The sequence below is a fragment of the Desmodus rotundus genome, chromosome 6 (assembly GCF_022682495.2).
Source record: "Desmodus rotundus isolate HL8 chromosome 6, HLdesRot8A.1, whole genome shotgun sequence".
Lineage (NCBI taxonomy): Eukaryota > Metazoa > Chordata > Mammalia > Chiroptera > Phyllostomidae > Desmodus > Desmodus rotundus.
In genome coordinates, this window is record NC_071392.1 from 64,973,510 (window position 1) to 64,992,679 (window position 19,170).

The window sequence follows — 19,170 nt, forward strand, 5'->3', positions numbered from 1 at the left end:
TTTAATAATTCATTGAAATGTAATTTAACGTTAACATGCTTTATAGTAGGATTTATCTCCTTTCCTTTAACATTAGTTTTTTTCAGTTTGAACAGCTCTTTTTATCTCCTCGCTTAGCTCTTGTGCTTTTGGGGTTGGGTCTCATAAATGTTTGTTCTTTTCTTTTCTCTTCTTTGTTTTCTTTTCTTTCCTTTAATCCTCACCTAAGTAAATGTTTATTGATTTTAGAGAGAGAGGGAGAAAGCAAGACAGACAGACAGACGTTGATGTGAGAGAGAAACATCGATACATGGCCTCCCATATGCACCCCAACTGGGGATCAAACCTAGGTATGTGCCCTAACCAGGAATAGAACTCATGACCTTTTGGTGTATGGGACGATGCTCCAATCAAGTGAGCCACCTGTCTAGGGCTTTAAAATATTTCTGTTGGGAAATAGCAGGAGAATAGCGCTTGCATTCATTTAATTCTTTGTTCTAACTTTCTGCAACTTTTACTTTACTGTTAAAATTCCTACTATGTCACCTCTTTATCCAAACAATCTCTTCAATTGTATTTTCACAATTCTTTTCTCTTTGTCATATTAATTGTTTTCATTTACATAACAGCCTCTATACACTGATGTCAAAACCTTTGTTGTTGCATTTCCATTCTGCATGTCTAATCTCTATTAAAGTTTCTTTAAAGTACTTTTACTTCTTAGTTTTTCACATGGGCATCCTGGGCTTTGTGACCTATGCTTTGACATTGTGTCTTTCATCTCCTGGTATAAAAGGATCTTTGCAAAGAACTATTATGTTATAATACAGTCTATAAAAAGGGTCAGTATTTGCATTTGATCTCATCTTAAAAAGTCATGTTCTTTTGGTTGAATATCAAAGTGATTGTGTTAGTTTTCATTTCCCTGCCAAATAACACAAGCGGTCTTTCCTGGGCCTTTGTGGGGATTTATTTAAATATTAATTCCATTCATACAGCTTTCCCCCATGCAATTGCTAAAGTTATACAGTAAGTTTTTAAATTTTCACATGGCATGTGTTAAGGAGAAATAGCTATCTATGCCCTCAGGTTTCACATTTGAGTGATCTTAACAATAAAGGTCCTTGTGAACTCTGAGTAATAACTCAATATGTTCTCACTTTATTTACTGATTTCTTAACTGATTTTAGATCTGAGTTTAAAATGCAGTAAACAGAGTGCTTTGTTTGACACATGATTTTAGTTTTTCAGTGCTAGGCTATTGAGAAGAAATTCTTTAGGTGTGGAAAGAATATTTCATTGTCCCATTTGACATGGACACAGAGTCAAACATCAACAGAACTATGAAGTTATAAAAATTGCAATATGACTTTTTTTTACAGCTCATACATTGCTTATACCCAGGTGCCTATAGGGGCCTAGGTTTCATTAGCTTTCAACCAGTAAAAGTAATATTTGGATGATAATACTTCCTCATTATTACTTCTAGTCACTTTGCATTTATGACTGACTACACATCTCAAATATTGGGACTGAAAACTGACCAACAACCCTTTTATTATATTTTCCTAATTATTATTTTTTCTTTTTATTATTATTTTTCTTTTTCATTGAATTTATTGGAGTAATATTGGTTACTACTATCATATAGGCTCTGGCTGGTGTGACTCAGTGGATTGAGTGCTGGCATGCAAACCAAAGGGTCACTGGTTCGAGTCCCAGTCAGGGCACACACCTGGGCTGCAGGCCAAGTCCCCAGTAAGGGGTGTGTAAGAGGCTATCCCACATTATTGTTTCTCTCCTTCTCTTTCTTCCTCCCTTTTCCTCTCTCTAAAAACAAATAAATAAATCTTTAAAAATAATATTATATAGATTTCAGGTGAACAATTCTATAATACATCATCTGTATTGTGTGTTTATCACCCATAGTCAAGTCTCCTTCCATCACCATTTATCCCAACTATACCATCTTCTACCTACCCTACCCCACTTTCCCTCTGGTAATCACCATACTGTTGTCTGTGCCTATGAGGGTTTTTGTTTTTGTTTCTTTTTGCTTAATCTCTTCACCATTTTCAACCAGGCCCACAACCCCCATGCCCTCTGAGAGCTGTCAGTCTGTTCTTTATAAGTCTGTTTCCATTTTGTTAGTTTATTTTGTTTTTAGATTCTACATATGAGTGAAATGATATGGTGTTTGTCCTTCCCTAACTGGCTTATTTCACTTAGCATAATACTGTTCAGATACATCCATGATGTCCCAAAATGTAAGATTTCATTTTTGAGATCAAGTAGTATTCCATTATGTAATTGTACTATGGCTTTTTTTTTTAAATCTTCACCTGAGGACATTTTTTATTGCTTTTTAAAGGGAGAGAGGAAGAGAGGGAGAAAAACACCCATGTGAGAGAGAAACATTATACCACGGCCTCCAATAGACTCCCAGACTAGAGATTGAACCTGCAACCCTTTGGTTACGGGATGACACTCCAACTAACTGAGCCACACCAGCCAGTGCTGTACCATAGCTTTTTTCATCCACTCATACTGATGGGCACCTGGGTTGCTTCCAAATCTTGTCTATTGTGAATAACAGTACTATGGACATAGAAGTCCATATATTCCTTCAAATTAATGTCTCAGGATTCTTTGGATATGTTCCCAGGAGTTCAATCACCGGGTCATAAGGCAGTTCCATTTTTAACTTTTTGAGGTAACTCCATACAGCTTTCCACAGTAGTACCACCAATCTGCATTCCCCCCAACAGTGCACAAGGGTTCCCCTTTCTCCACATCCTCACCAACACTTGTTTGTTGATTTATTAATGATAGCCATTATGACAGGTGGGAGTTGATATCTCATTGTGGTTTTAATTTGCATTTCTCTGATGATTAGTGATGTTGAGCATCATTTTATATGTCTGTTGGATGGAGGTAGTGGAAATTCTGTGAAGGGGGTTGCCAGTCAGGCTTCCAGAATGGTGGAGAATGTTGGCCCCACCACAGAGCCACACAACTCAGTCTATCCCAGATTTTGCTCCAGCCTTGGCAGGGCAGAACCACTGGAAGTCTGGTGAGTGGGGCTTCTGGACCTTGGAGGGTAGGTCTGACAGAACCCTGAGGGTGTTTCTATCAGATCTTCCAGGGAGGGAGAAGTGCTGGTGAGGAAAGTCAGGTTCAGAGAAAGAGGAATATTCCCATCCCAAATCCATACAACTCAGTCACTGACACTCACTTGCCTATGACCAGACCTCTAAATCCTGGCCAATGCAGGTTACCCCTCAGAAGAACATAAGACCTGCAGGATGGGGCAAGAGGGATTCCAGCAAGTGGAGCTATTGCTTTCCCCCAGTCTGAAGCTGTATGTAGGGAAGTGCTCCACCAAAGAAAGGTGGTATCTGTGTTGTGTGAGAGGGACTCAACACAAGGATCCTGGCAGCTGTTCCTTCTGATTTCTTCCCAAAGCCCAAAACTCCAGACCCTCCTCAGGTGACTCTCTCCTGCTCTGTCCTCCCTCTGCCAAAGCCCTGGGTGAGTGGCTGCATAAAAATCCTTGTGTCTTGGCCCTTTAAAAGGGTGCTTGTGTTTCTAGCAAACTCCTGCATATCCCTGGTGGAAAGAATCTCCATTGATATTCACAGACAGATGTTATGTGGGTACTTCTTCCTGGGTCTGGTACTCTGGGCTGGGAAGCCTGGCTTGGGATTGAGACCCCACACTTCTTAGGGGGAACCTCTGCAGTTGAGATATCCCTCCAGGACACCAGCTGCCTCCTGAAGGAATGTTGCCAGTCATTTTCTTGTTTTTGATCTTCCTACCAGGCTTGATGTGACTTCTTATGTGAATCCTTTGTTATAAGACTTCTCTTCAGCTAGTCTTCATTTGGTTATTCAGGATGATTGTTGTATAATTTAGTTGTAACTCCAGTTTGGTCCTGGGAATAGGTGAATATAGCTTCCGCCTACTCCACCACCATTTTGGATCTCCCCAAATGTACTTTATTTTACTCCTTAAGGTAGTTTTTCCCACCTCCTTGTTTCTTTTCAAGTGATCTAAGAATTCCAATTCCTGACCTCTCAGCTACCTCTTTTATATTTCATAGAAAAAAAGATGCAACTAGAAAGAATTTCATTATTTCTCTTCATCAGTTGCATCACCCTACTGCACGTGTATTCATGTGCTCCACCTTCCCTCTGTGTCTTTGCTCTTATATAAAGGCCAGTAATATGCAATTAACCCTTCTCTGTGGAATTTTTATCCCCAGCATAAAGTTACCTTTCCTTGATCTTGTATCCCATTTCATTGACATATTTATAGCCAAACTTATTTTTTTTAGAATTCATTTTTAGATTTTATTTATTTATTTTCTAGAGAGAGAAGAAGGGAGGGGGAAAGAGGGGGAGAGAAACATCGATGTGTGAGAGAAGGTTGCCTCTTGCATGCTCCCAATGTGGGACCTGGCCCCAATATGTAACCCAGGCATGTGCCCTGACTGGGGATTGAACTGGTGACCTTTAGGTTCTCAGGCCTGTGCTCAATCCACTCAGCCACACTAGCCAGGGCTACAGCCAAACTTCTTGAGAGAGTGCCTGTCTTCATTTCTTCCTCTCCATTCTGTCTACAACCTACTTCATTTTACCTCCATCTCCCCCATGACTCATGACTAACATCTTGCCAGAGCCAATGCCCTTGTCTCCCTTAATCTCTCATGAGTATTTATGCTATGGAAAAATCCTTCTTTTTGTGATGCTTTCTTCTTTCATTTTTACAATGCTACTTCCACCTCGTTTTCTTGTTATCTCTCTGGTTCTACCTTACTCCTCTTTCTTGGCCCCTGGTCTTTTTCTCAGATCTCTAAATCTCAGCTATCTTCCACCCATCTTCCATATATATTCTCTGTGGCTATTGTTATCTAACTCCATACTTCCAAGCCCATGTCTTAATGAATTGCACATTCACATCTGTAGTTTAGACCACTCCCCTGCTCTCTGAACATACATCCAACTACCAACATGACACCTCCATGTGTTCATAAAACATGGTGATAGAATATTTCCCAGTACACTTAAAATTTTAGACCATAAATTCTTGTCCTCAGTCTCCTTAAAATGTACATGGGATATCAACAGCCCATTGAAAAGGAGCAAAGTATCTAATTTACTTACTAGTTTTTCTATCTTTAGCAGATTGGAAAAAAAAATCATGTGGACATTGTTACCTTATGAACAATATACAGGATGTTCTTGAGTAACATCGTTTCATTAATTGTCATTTTGTTATAACATTCATGAGATGCTGTAGGAACCTAATTCTTGTTTATATTAATTAGCCCATAGTAAAATTGGTTATATTATATGTTGTCTTACTTAAAGTCACTATTGACAATGTTAGGTGAGGACTTACTGTTGTGTAATAGGTTGCAAACCACCCCGGAAATTTAAAAATGTAGTAAAATTATCAGTCCAATTTAATAACTCCTACTATAAAGCCCCATGTTAGGGGATTTCCAGTTATTCAATTGATAACACATGTTTTAAAAACTGTTATTTCTAATTCTTTCTGTTCATTTCAGTTGCATATCTTGTACCAATCTCTAGATGGGATAAAAAATTACATCTAATATATAGATTATAATTGTTATTGCTAAAATGATTGTCTTAAATTTGTTGCATTCTTGATTAACAAACTATATACTGATTTATTTCCTATGAATTTACAAAGTGCCTGCTGTTTTTAGTACCATGAAGCTCTCTTTCTCCTATTCTTAGCTACATAACTATTATATATCTTAAATAGGCAATGGATACCTAACTATCTGCCTCCATGAATGAATTAATGGAAAATAAATACATAGATACATACATACATACATACATAAAAGCTAAGGAGTGCAAAGGTGATGTTTCAGACTTAGCAGTATCAAGCCATCTGGTGACTGATAACTTGCCAACACTGATAGTCTCATTGTTTGAATGAGACAGTTGACAATTTACCTGTATCTTTTCAGGGCTGTCTGTTATATAGGGACCACAGTTAAAAGATCTGAGCATGTGACTTTTATCCTGCTTCCTTAATTCTATAACAATATCAGCAGATAAACCATCCCTGTTTTATTGAGTGTTCCTTATAACACAAGAAGAAGGAAGCCATCAGATGAGCAGGGAAGATTGCGCATCTATAGGGCTCACATTTAGATTCCAGGTAATGGTTCTTCAGAAAGTTCTTGCAAGATTGATGGAATCTGAAAAGGGTTTTCTGTCAATAGAAATGTCCTCTGTTTCTCCTTTTTCCTTTTATTGCCCATGTTTATTTTGGGTTCCAGTATAGATCAAGTGACTGATTGTACAATGACCAAGAAACCTGCTGTGAAAAGAAAAGGGGAAAATGGCTTTTATTCATTGCTCCTGATGCTTAATTGTCTTGTATTAAAAATAATTTCTATTTATAATAATATGAGTGTAGGGTTCATTACTCTGTTATTTATTTATTTTTTGCCTACTTTTAAAGGCCTCTTTCTATTTGTTGTTTTTTATTTTATTTTATTTTTTCATTACCATTTTACCCCCCCTTGTACACACCTCCCCACCTCAATCACTACCCTGTTGTCCATGTCCATGAGTACTTTCTCCCTTTTGTTTGATCCCTCTACCCCCTATTCCCCACCAGAGCTGTCTGCCTGCTCTAGATCTATGAGTCTGTCACTACTTTGCTTGTCCAGTTTGTTCGTTAGATTCTATATATAAGTGAAATCATATGGTATTTGTCTCTCTCTCACTGGCTTATTTCATTTAGCATAACGTTTTCCAGGCATAATGTTTACCAAAAATGGTAAAATCTTTTATTTTTTTCAGCCGAGTAGATTTCCATTGTGTAAAGGTCCCATAGCTGTTTTTTCCATGCATCTACCAATGGACACTTGGGCTGCTTCCATATCTGGCTATTATAAATAATGTTGCAATGAACATAGGGGTGCTTAATTGTTTCAAATTAGTGTTATGGGTTTCTTTGGATAAATTCCCAGAAGTGGGATCACTGGGTCATATGGCAGTTACATTTTTAATTTTTTGAGTTATCTCCATACTGCTTTCCACATGGCTGCACCAGTCTGCATTCCCAACAACAGTGCAAAAAAGCTCCCTATTCTCTATATCTTTGCCAGCAGTTTTTTGTTGATTTATTAATGTTAGATATTCTGACCAGTGTGAGGTGATATCTGTGTTTTTAGTTTGCATTTCTCTAATGCTAAGTGGTGGTGAGCATTTTTCATGTTTATTAGCCATCTGTGTGTCCTGTTTGGAGAACTATCTATTCAGGCCCTTTGCCCAGTTTTTAATTGGATTGTTTGGTTTTTCGTTGTTTAGTTTTGTAAATTCCTTGTAAAGTTTGGATAGTAAACCCTTTTCAGACATATAAGTGAATATGTTCTGCCATTCACTGGGTTGTCTTTTTATTTTGTTGATAGATCCTTTGCTGTGCAAAACCTTTTTAGTTTGACCTAGTCCCATTTGTGTATTTTTCTTTTGTTTCTCTTGCCTGAAGAGATATATCAGAAAAAATATTGCTATTAGCAATATCTGAGATTTTACTGCTTATGTTTTCTTCTAAGATTTTTATGGTTTGGGGTCTATCATTTAAGTCTTAATCCCTTTGAATTTATTCTGTGTGTAGCATAACAATGTGGTCTAGTTTCATTTTTCTGCATGTATCTGTCCAATTTTCTCAACACCATTTATTGAATAAACTACCTTTAGCCCATTTATATATGTCCTTGCTCCTCTTGCAAATATTAACTGACTATAAAGGTGTGGGTTTAATTTGCATCTCTCTAATGGCTAGTGATGCTGAGGATCCTTTCATATGTCTTTGGGCCCTCTGTATGTCCTCCTTGGAGAAATATCTGTTCAGGTCATTTGCACACTTCTTAATAGGGTTGTTTATCTTCCTGGAGTGGAGTAGTGTGAATTCTTTATACATTTTAGAGATCAAACCCTTGTCTGAGTATCATTTGCAAATCCTTTTCCCATATACTTGGTTCCCTTTTCATTTTGCTGATGTTTTCTTTAGCCATGCAGAAGCTTTTTAATTTAATGTAGCCCCATTTGTCTATTCCTTCATTTATGTCCCTTGGTCTAAGGGACATATGGGTGAAAATATTGCTGCATGGAATATCTGAGATTTTCATGCCTATGTTCTCCTCTAGGAATTTTATGGTATCATGACTTATACTTAAGTCTTTTATCCATCTTGAGTTTATTTTTGTTTATGGTTTAAGTTGGTAGTCGAGTTTCACTTTTTTTTTTGTATGTAGCTGCCCAGATCTCCCAACACCATTTCTTGAAGAGGCTATTTTTACTCCATTTTATGGTTCTGCCTCCTTTATTGAATATTAATTGACCATATAGACTTGGGTTTATTTCTGGGCTTTCTATTCTGTTCTGTGGTCTATGTGTCTGTTCTTATGCCAGTACCAGACTGTTTTGATTACTGTGGCCTTGTAATATAATCTGAGGTCAGGTATTGTGATCCCTCCAAGTTTGTTCTTCTTTCTCAGAATTTCTGTGGCTATTCAGGGTCCTTTGTGGTTCCACAATGAGGTACAACTTCACATGGGTCAGAATGGCCATGATAAATAAATCAACAAACAACAAGTGCTGACATGGGAACTGTAGTACAGTGTTGGGGGGAATGCAGACTGTTGCAGCCACTGTGGAAATATGGAATTTCTTCAGAAAACTAAAAATTGAACTGTGTTTTGACCCGGCAATTCCACAGCTAGAATTATACCCTAAGAATCCTGAAACACCAATTCAAAAGACCCTATGCATTCCAATGTTCATAGCAACACAATTTACAATAGCCAAGTGCTGGAAGCAACCTAAGTGCCCATCAGTAAATGGATGGATCAAAAAACTATGATACATCTATACAATGGAATTCTATGTAGCAGAAGTAAAGAAGGAGCTCCCACCCTTTGTGACAGCATCGATGCAACTGGAGAGCACTATGCTAAGTGAAATAAGCCAAGAAGTGAAAGACAAATACCATATGATCTCATCTATAAGTGGAACCTAATGAGGAAAACAAACAAGAAAGCAAAATATAATTAGAGATATTGAAATAAAGAGGAAACTGACAGTAACCAGAGGGGAGAGGGGAGGAGGGTAATGGGGGAAATAGGGGAATGGTCATCAAGGAAAATATATAAAGAACACATTGACAAAGCCAAAGTGGGTAGGATCGAGGGTGGGAGGCAGGGAGGAATGGGATGGGGGCAGTGGTGGGAGGAAAATGGAGTCCATTGTACTTGAACACCAATTTTAAAGAAGTATTTGACCCAATAAATAAGGGTTAATAGTAAAAAAATAAATAAAAGGTGTGGGTTTATTTTTGGGCTCTCTATTCTGTTCTGAATATCGATGTGTCTTTATTCCAGTACCATGAGGTTTTGATTACAATGGCCTTGTATTATATCCAGTAGCATGATTCCTCTAACTTTGTTGTTTTTTAACAAGATCACCATTCCTATTTAGGGTCTTTTGTGGTTCCATATAAACTTTGAAATATTTGGTCTAGTTCTGTGAAATATGCCACTAGTATGTTGATAGGAAAAACATTGATTCTATAGATTTCTTTGGGTAGTATGCACATTTTAATGATAATTCTTCCTGTCCATGAAGACGGTATGTGCTTCTAGTTATTTGTATCTTTTTCAGTTTATTTCTTCTATGTCATAATTTTCTGAGTATAGGTCTTTTACAGCTTCAGTTACATTTGTTCCTAGATTTTTTTGAAGCAATTATGAATGTAATCATTGTGTTAATTTCCTTTTCTGATAGTTCATTATTGGCATATAAAAATGCAACTGATTTCTGGATATCAATTTTGTGTCCTTCTAATAAACTGAATTCATTTATCAGTTCCAATAGTTCCTTGGTGGAATCATTAGGATTCTGTATGTACAGCATCATATAAAGTGCAAATAAAGACAGTTTCACTTCTTCATTCCCAATTTGGATGCCTTTTAATTCTTCTTCTTTTCTTATTGCTATGGCTTGGACTTCCAGTACTGTGTTGAAAAAGAGAGGTGAAAGTGGACTTGCCTGCCTCATTCCCAATCTTAAGGGGAACGCTTGTAGTTTTTGCCCACTGAGTATGATGCTGGCAGTAGGTTTTAAATATATGGCCTTTATTATGTTTATGTATATTCTCTCTTTTCCCACTTTGTTGAGAGTTTTTATCATAAATGGGTGCTGGATTTTAGTAAATACTTTTTCTGCATCTGTTGATATAATCATATGGTTTTTATCCTTCATTTTGCTTTTGTGGTGTATCATATTTATTGATTTGTGAATGTTGTACCAACCATATACTCCTGAAATAAATTCCACTTGATCATGGTGTATGATATTTTTGATGTATTGCTGTATTCGGCTTGCTAATACTATGTTAAGATTCAGTATCTATGTTCCTCAAGGATATTGGCTCATAAGTTTCTTTTTCTTGTCTTGTCTTTATCTGGTTTTGGTATTAGTATAATGCTGGCTTCATAAAATAAGTGTTTGCTCCTCTTGAATTTTTTGACATAGTTTGAGGAGAGGTGTCAGCTCTTCTTTGATGTTTGGTATAATTCACATATGAAGCTATCTGTTTGAGGGCTTTTGTTTGTTGGGAGTTTTTTGATTACTTCAGTTTCACTAGGTGTAATCTGTCTATTCAGATTCTCTGATTCTTCCTGACTTAGTTTTGGAAAATTATATATTTCTGGGAATTTATCCGTTTCACTCAGATTGTCAATTTGTTGCCATATAGTTGTTCATAATATTTTCTTACAATCCTTTGTATTCCTGTGGTGTCACTTGTTATTTCTCCTCTCCATTTCTGATTTTATTTATTTGGGTCCCCTCTCTTTTTCTCTTGATGACTCTGGTTAAAGGTTTGACAGTCCTGTTTATCTTTGCAAAAAATTGGCTTTTGGTTTCATTGATCTTTTGTATTATTTTTTAAGACTCTATTTCATTTATTTCTGCTCTGATCTTTATTAGTTCTTTCATTCTTACTTTAGGATTTTCCCCCAAGTTCTTTAAATGTAAATTTATATTGTTTACTTGAGATTTTCTTATTTCTTGAGTTAAGCCTGTAATGTTTTGAATTTCCCTCTTAGGACTGCTTACCTGTGTCCCACAGATTTTGGGTTGTTGTGTTCTCATTTTCATTTATTTCAAGTATCTTTTGATTTCTTTCTTAGTCTTTTTTCTGGACCCATTCATTGTTTGATAACATGTTATTTAGCTTCAATATCTTTGTGTATTTTATCCATGTTCTTCTTGTGATTGATTCCTAGCTTCATAGACCTATGGTCAGAGAATATGCTTGATATGATTTCAATCTTCTTAAATATTAATGGCCTGTTGGTCATATCTTTCTTTTATGTTCTCATAAGCCTTTGTGGTATTTTGTGGTATTTTTTCCTCTCATGACCACTATCTGAAGATTTCTTTCCTTTTAATGATTCTCTTTCCATCCTGCAGGGTGGTTTCTACTCTGCATTTCACTCTGGTTTTACCACCAAGAATTTGTATGGCCTTAGACAATTCATAACACCCTTGAAAGCTTCATGTTTCTTCTTTGTAAAATGAAACAGTTTGGTTAGGAATTTTCTAAGGTTCTGGTTGGCTCTGATATGCTCTCTCTTCTTAAAGATTTCAACTCCTGATTGGCATGTATCAGGCATTATTCCATTGTTCACAGGCATCACACATATCTGTCATTTTCCCTGGGTGTTAAAGTTCATTAATTAAGTTATTCACCACTGCCATTATTGGAGCTGATTAAAGAATTCTCAACCAGCTGATGTTTTGGAGTCCTGAATTTATAGGAGAGGCTTAGAGAATACTAAGGCATTGCTGGAGGGCTGAAAAGTTTAGAAAATTTGTTGAACTTTGTGCCTGTCACTTTAACTTCCTGGGTTTAGATTTTCTCATTTGTACCAAGAAGAGAATGGATTAGATCAGAGGTTGTCAACTAGTCAGCACATGAGGAATTATAAAATTATAGATTACCCAGGGTCCTCTAAGACCAATTAAATCATTTCTGTTGGTTGAACAGGGTATCTGGGCATGATATCTATGTTTTTAAAAAGTGTTTCAGATTATTCTAGTGTATATCTAGATTTCTGAATCACTGGATTAGATGATCACTATAATTCATTTTAGTTCTGATTTGTGTGTGTGTGTTGTGGCAGGGGATCAGCAAGCATTTTCCTATAGAAAGTCAGATAGTAACTATTTTTAGCTCTACTGGCTATATAATATTTCTATATCAACTACTCAACCCTGCTTTTGTAGGGCAAAGCAAATGTAAAAAATAGGTATAGCTAGATTTGGCCACTGAGCTACAGTTTTGCTGACATCTGGTATATGGTATAGGACTTACTTTGGAATTAATGGACCATCAGCTAATTGTTTTATATATGAGGTCTGTCCAGAAAGTATCCAGCAATGTATTACAAAAAATAGAGACATATATTGAAGATGATACAAGATACAAGAAACATTGTAGATAGGACAAAGATACCTCAGACCCCTTTAAAGTAGGCACCTTGGAACATCACACAGTTCTCCCAACATCTCTTTCACTCTTCAAAACACTTTGCAAAATCCTTTGTTGGAATCACCATCAGCTGCCCCATTGTATTTTCCTGAATCTCATCAACAGTCTGATATCTCTCCTTTCAAAGATGATTTGAGTTTTGGGAAAAGCCAGAAGTCACAGGGTGCCAAATCTGGGCTATAGTGGGGCTAAGCCACCTGGGTGATTTGATGTTTCACCAAAAAACTCTGCAAGAAATGTGGTGCATGAGCAGGCACGTTGCTGTGATGAAGCTGCCAATCACCAGTTGCCCATAGCTGTGGCCATTTTCATTATACTGCATCTCTCAACCAATGAAGAACATTGAGGAAGTACTCTTCATTAATTGTTTGGCCTGGAGGGGCACACTCGTGTTGGACAATACCTTCCCAATCAAAAAACCACAGTTAACATGGTCTTGATCTTGCTGCCACATTTCTGTGCCTTCTTCAGGTGTGGAGAACCAGGTAACTTCCATGGGGACTACTGAGCCTTTGTTTCTGGAAAATAGCCTTAGACGCATGATTCATCTCTGGTTATGACCTACTTGAGAAAATCAGGTTCATTGTTAGTGGTTTGAATCAAGTCATTAGCAAATGCAGCTTGATGTTCCTTCTGTTCTGGTAGTAGAAGCTGCGAAACAAACTTTGCCATGACACATTTCATGCCAAAATCCTGTGTCAAAATCTTGGACACAGTAGTTTTTGGAATCCCCAGATCAGCTTCTAGTTCTTGCATGGTCAATAGCTGATCTTGGTGGATTGCAGCCCCCCGTACACATTGAACTTTCTTAGGTGTTCTGTTTGTTATGAGCCCTCGAAAATATGGGTCACTTTCAACAGATTCTCATCGATCTTTGCAGTGTTTGTGACACACTTTTATTTGTGATACACTCATTGCATTGTCCCTGAAAACCTTCTGAATCATCTGAATAGTTTCCATGGAAGAATGTTCAAGCTTAATGCAAAATTTGATGCAGATTTGTCGCTCTCCTCACTCTGTCATTTTGAGTGTGATAGCCACAGAGTACACATGCTCACTCAATGGCGTCTACTGCCCCCACTGACTAGTACAGTGAAGTCGTCACTGTTTACGCATGCACATTCCAGTCCACTCTCCTTGGCTGCCAGGTCACATTGATGTTGGCTAACTGTTCTTGTTATATTAACAATGGCTGGACTTTTTCCTAGACAGACCTCATATATCTATAAGACCCATGAAGGATAATGCTTAATGAGAGAGCCCATGGAGAAGCCACAATATTTCAAAATTAAGATGCTTAGCAAAGCATATTATACTATTTATTAAAATAGTAAAAACCTTGAAAAAATATTTTGATAAATCATTTTAGAGTCCTCTTTTGAGCTTTTTGTTGAAATGTTTTTAATGGATACCACATATACCTAGTTGCATTCACCAAGCACTTGCTGATGGCCTGTTACATGCTTTAAAAAAAAAGAAAAACAAAATAGATTGTAAGTAAGTTCTAAAATGGATAGTAGATTTAATGAATGATGTCACCTTTGAACACATTTGAGTCTTCCTTTTCCTGTTGGCACACTTAGTACCATGATTACTAAAGCTCTTAATTATTTAAAATAGGCATCAACATATTTGATACCTCATGTTTACCTAGAATAAGTCTTTTGTCATTAGTTGTAATGGATTTTCTTTCTTTTATGTCAAGAACACAATCTCTATAGCTTCTTGGAGTCAGAAAAAGTGACACTCACTTGTCATGTGATTTGCCACAGGTTAGAGTACATAAATCATTTGTGTAGATAGCAAGTGATAATAATTTACTAAGGGTTAGAGTTTATAGTACACTATAAGTAACTCACTTATGCTGTTAATGTTAATAAATTATAGCAATATGGTACCTGGCTTTTTATGTGCTCTGGGAGCACAAATTATAGATACAGAAAGAGACACCAGAGTTTCAAGACGGTATTTTGAGCAGAGCCTGTTTTCATGGTAACCATTATCTCTTAAGTCTATCTTGGGTCAGGTATGTCAGTGAGTGCTAAGAAACAGTTAGTTTGGGCCTTCCTGGAAGGAACTATGATTTAAAATATTTTAATACCTCCTTTTATATTCTTTAGACTTTGAAAATTTTTCTGTGCAATGTGTGATGTTTTTCATATTATACAAATTTTCCAGATGCTTTTCCACGTTTGTTTCTTGAAATCTTCCTATAACAACCAATTATGAAAACTCTTTACAGTATCATTAACCAGATGTAAGGACCATAAAATAAATTTTCTATTGCCATGGCTTTTGGAGTGTCTGGGTTTATGAACAAATAAAAGGAACTCAAATGATTTAGTGAGGGAGGGAAATGTGGCTTCATAACTTATTCTAGAAAATGTCTTCAAATCCTCTCTCCCTTCTTCATCAACAAAAAGTAAAAATGAAAATCAGAGATTATTTTATTTTCCCCTTAAACATATTCCTTATAAAGTAAGGTTGGGATGGGGCTATGGAGCTATCTTTTTGTTAGAACCATCACTCATATGACTCCATACCAAGAAGACAAACAATCCAATTAAAAAGTAGGCAAAGAACCTGAATAGACACTTCTCCAAGGAGGACATACAGAAGGGAGGGCCCAGAGACACAATTAAAATGCTCAACACCACCAGCCATTAGAGAGATGCATATTAAAACCACAGTGAGATATCACCTCACACAGGTCAGAATGGCCATCATTAATAAATCAACAAACAAGTGCTAGCAAGATTGTGGAGAAAAGGGAACCCTAGCACACAGTTGGTGGGAATGCAGACTGGTGCAGCCACTGTGGAAAATAGTATGAAATTTCCTCAGAAAACTAAAGATGGAACTGCTTTTTGATACAGTGATCCCACTGTTAGGATTATACTCTAAGAATCCTGCAACATCAATTCAAAAGAACCTATGTACCCCGATGTTCACAGCAGCACAATTTACAATAGCCAAGTGCTAGAAACAGCCAAAAATGGCCATCAGTAAATGATTGGATCAAAAACTGTGGTACCTATAAACAATGGAATACTATGCAGCAGAAAGAAAAAAGGAGCTCCTACCCTTCAGGAGAGCATGGGTGGTACTGGAGAGCATTATGCTAAGTGATGTAAGCCAGGCATTGAAAGACAAATACCATATAATCTCACTTATAAGTGGAACCTAATCGACAAAATAAACAAATGAGTAAAATAGAACCAGAGACTTGGAAATAAAGAACAAACTGACCATGATCAGAAGGGAAGTGGAAGGGGAATTACAGGGGAAAGAAGGAGAAGGGGCTAGCTAAGGAACAGGAATAGAGGACTCATGCATATGGACAATGGGGGGATTGACTGTAGAACTGGCGGGTGCAGGGCAGGGGAGAGCAAAGGGGAAAATGTCAGGACAACTGTAACCGAACAAAAATAATAATAATAATTAAAACCCATCACACTTCCAAAAGACTTTGTTCTCCTATGCTTAGATTAGTAACTTAAGAAGTTACTATAAAGATAATGGGACTCAGTTTTAAAGATCGATTCAGGAGAATTTTTGAGCATAGCAAATTTAAATAATAAAATGAAAAATTTAATGCAGATGATTCTCAAGCAAAAATCACTTTGTTATGGCTAAACCCCAATTTCATAGAAATTTGTACAGATTATGTCATTTTCCTTTTCACATAAAGAATGGGTCCAATGTCTCTGTGTCTGAGTGTCTTTTGGCTTCACTTACTTCTCATTATCTAAATGTTTCCACCAAAACTGGGGATGACTGCAAAAAAGACTCTGCTGTCAGGGGGCTAGACAGAGTCTGCCCCTTCATTGGTTTCCCTTCAGCACCATGCTGGAGATACCGGGAAATCAGAAGCTGTTATCTGTGTCTAGACATGCCAACCAACAATGTCTATTCCATGGCTGCCATGCCAAGCCAGGCAGTGGAAAGCCTGTTTCCTGGGTCCCACCGTGGAATTGAGTCATAGACTTCCTATTTTCTAAGGTACCCAAAATCTGCTTGAGGATGAAAACACAGTTTGGTTGCAAGGCAGAACTCCTTTTTAGAGAAACTGGTGTCTCAGCCCTCTTGCTACCCCCATTCATGAATCAGATTGTGGAGTGAGAAAAGGAGCTGTTTCTCTTACATAGAAATTCATCTGTGGCTATTGTTTCTGTGTAAACACTGTGTTTTCAGTTCTTCATCTTTTGGCTTTTGAAGCTTAAAAGCCAATATTCTTGTGGATTTAATTTTCCAAACTGTCAATCTATGACTTCAAAAGCCATTTTTTGAAACTTGACAGACCAGAATTAATTTTCTGTGCTCTGGTTCTCACATGGCTTCTCCTTCAAAAGGCACTGGAAGTAGAGTGTGCAAATTGGAGACCCTGTGAGGTACAAGGCACTAGTTAGTAATTAATAATATTATCTGGCCACATTATCTATTCAGTAATGGCATTTCAGTGGGGCAAAGCTGACCATAATGCAGGTGTCTGCCCTTGTCACCTTTTCTTCCCTTCAGAAAATGTTCTAACCCATTGAATTGAATGAATGTTTTCTTATATGCTGTGGGTGAGTGCCTATTGTTAAGATAGACTTGTTCTTGATCAGGTCAGGGTAACCAGGTCATGTTGTGGGTAACTATGATAGTCTGTCCTAAGGCCACTTTAAGCAAGTAGACTATATGAAAGATGTCAATTTGAAAATTATATTTTCTAAATTTGATAAATATGTTCTCTTTGCCACATTACACATTAGAAGTTATGGATTTACCCTTCAGAGGTGAGCCTCACTAATAGAGAATGTAATTTGCTGTGCTCAAATTCTTAAACAAAATATTACATATTACATTTCAGTGCTGCCAAAATAGTTTTGGATGTTATCTTATAATAACATGGCACATAATTTTGAGTTGTTTTCATATGTAATACTTAAATGTTTTATTGATTGTGTGGAGGTGTTAAAAAAATGAAGTATTTTTGTTATATAGTATTTTTCTTGACATTCTAAAGCACTTAACAAAGACAAATTTGGAATTCTTCATCGCACTGACATGCAGAAATGCCAACAGTCTCAAATACATTTCTCATTTCAAGAGAGTAATGTTATTCTTATGCAGCATAAATACAATAAGATATTTAAAATGCATGTGAGCTACTTTTCTGGTGGTTCCATCTCAGCAGTAGTTACAATTCTCATTTATCTTCCAGACCTTAAATAGAGTAGCAGCTTCCTGTGAAAATTAATAACAGTGAAATGCAAGAGTATAGTTTAATTCAAAGTTAATAAAAGTAACTGAATTAGGATTTCACAACCATTGAAAGTCACCTATAACTTGTAAGTTTAAAATTACATGTGGGAGCAATGATTATATGCCTCTCATAGCCCCTAGAATTATAAGATGGATGTGGGCTTTGGGTACTTTGTACTTCCATTAACAGTGGGTTTGGCTTAACAGGATTTTCTTCATGAATCTTAAATAATTGTTGAAGGTAATTCTAAGATGAAGGAAATTGAAGCACAGAACTACTAGGTAAAAGAAAGAACTTCACAAACAACAGGCTTGATCAATGACATGTAGAAACAGACAATACAATCAGATGTGCTAAGCTGGAACTTTTAGTATTCCATTAAAGATCAGTATCTAAATTCCTCAACCTCCTCTACCAGTCATTTCATAGATAAAGAATTTTTCCTAGTGAATTTTGACAATAAAAAATAGAAATAATAGAAGCAAATGCCACAAATGCATTTCTTCCAACATTTTTTGCAAACGTATTTCTAATAATCTAAATCTTAACTATAAATAAAATAAGACATTACTATTGTAAAGGAGAAGGATAAATTTTTGACTGAGTAAAGTCAGAAGCAACAGTTACATTTAAGGCAAGAAAAAGCAGTAAATTTCTGTCCAGTAAGCTATTAATTCCTGGGAAAGACTGAGTCATAGGATTAAGGGTGATATCTATGATATCTTTTGAAGTTAGAAATTGGGTGAGTTCAAAAGCTGTAATTCTTTTGTCTTATTCATTTATTTATTCATATACAACTATATTTTATCACTCACATATTTATTCTTTAATTAAATAATTAAGTTTTCAAAAATTATTGGGTGCCTTTTTTATGCCACACTATTTTAAATATTATATTCCAAATTCCAATACATCATAATTATTCATAGTTGAACTCTTTTGTTTTATTTACATTAAAAATATATGCTGTTAAGTGTTATATGAATAAGTTTGTAAAGCAGATGCCTATTTACTTTCAAATACAACCCTTGTACACAGTCACATTTTGCTCAGCAATAGAAATTGATCTTTAAAATGATTAAATGTAATTATTTAACCACAGATGTATGCCAATGACTTAAATTTGTTTGAAGAACATTGTGAAATTATTCAATATTTACTAAACATCAAGAGTTTATTTACCACCCAGCTGACATATAGAATTGCAGAGAGTTATTAAAGCAATTCAAGAGAAAGGCAAGGATCTTCCATGGTGGTTTTGAGGTATACAACATTTTAGTATAACATACCAGTCATACAACATTGTGCAGTGCTGCCCATAGTATAAAAATTTT

General features: G+C 36.4%; 1 protein-coding gene across 8 annotated transcripts in view; it reads left to right on the plus strand.

Moving 5' to 3' along the window:
- Nucleotides 1-19,170, plus strand: part of CFTR (CF transmembrane conductance regulator) — a 209,671-nt gene that overhangs the window by 133,208 nt on the left and 57,293 nt on the right. The window lies entirely within an intron of this gene.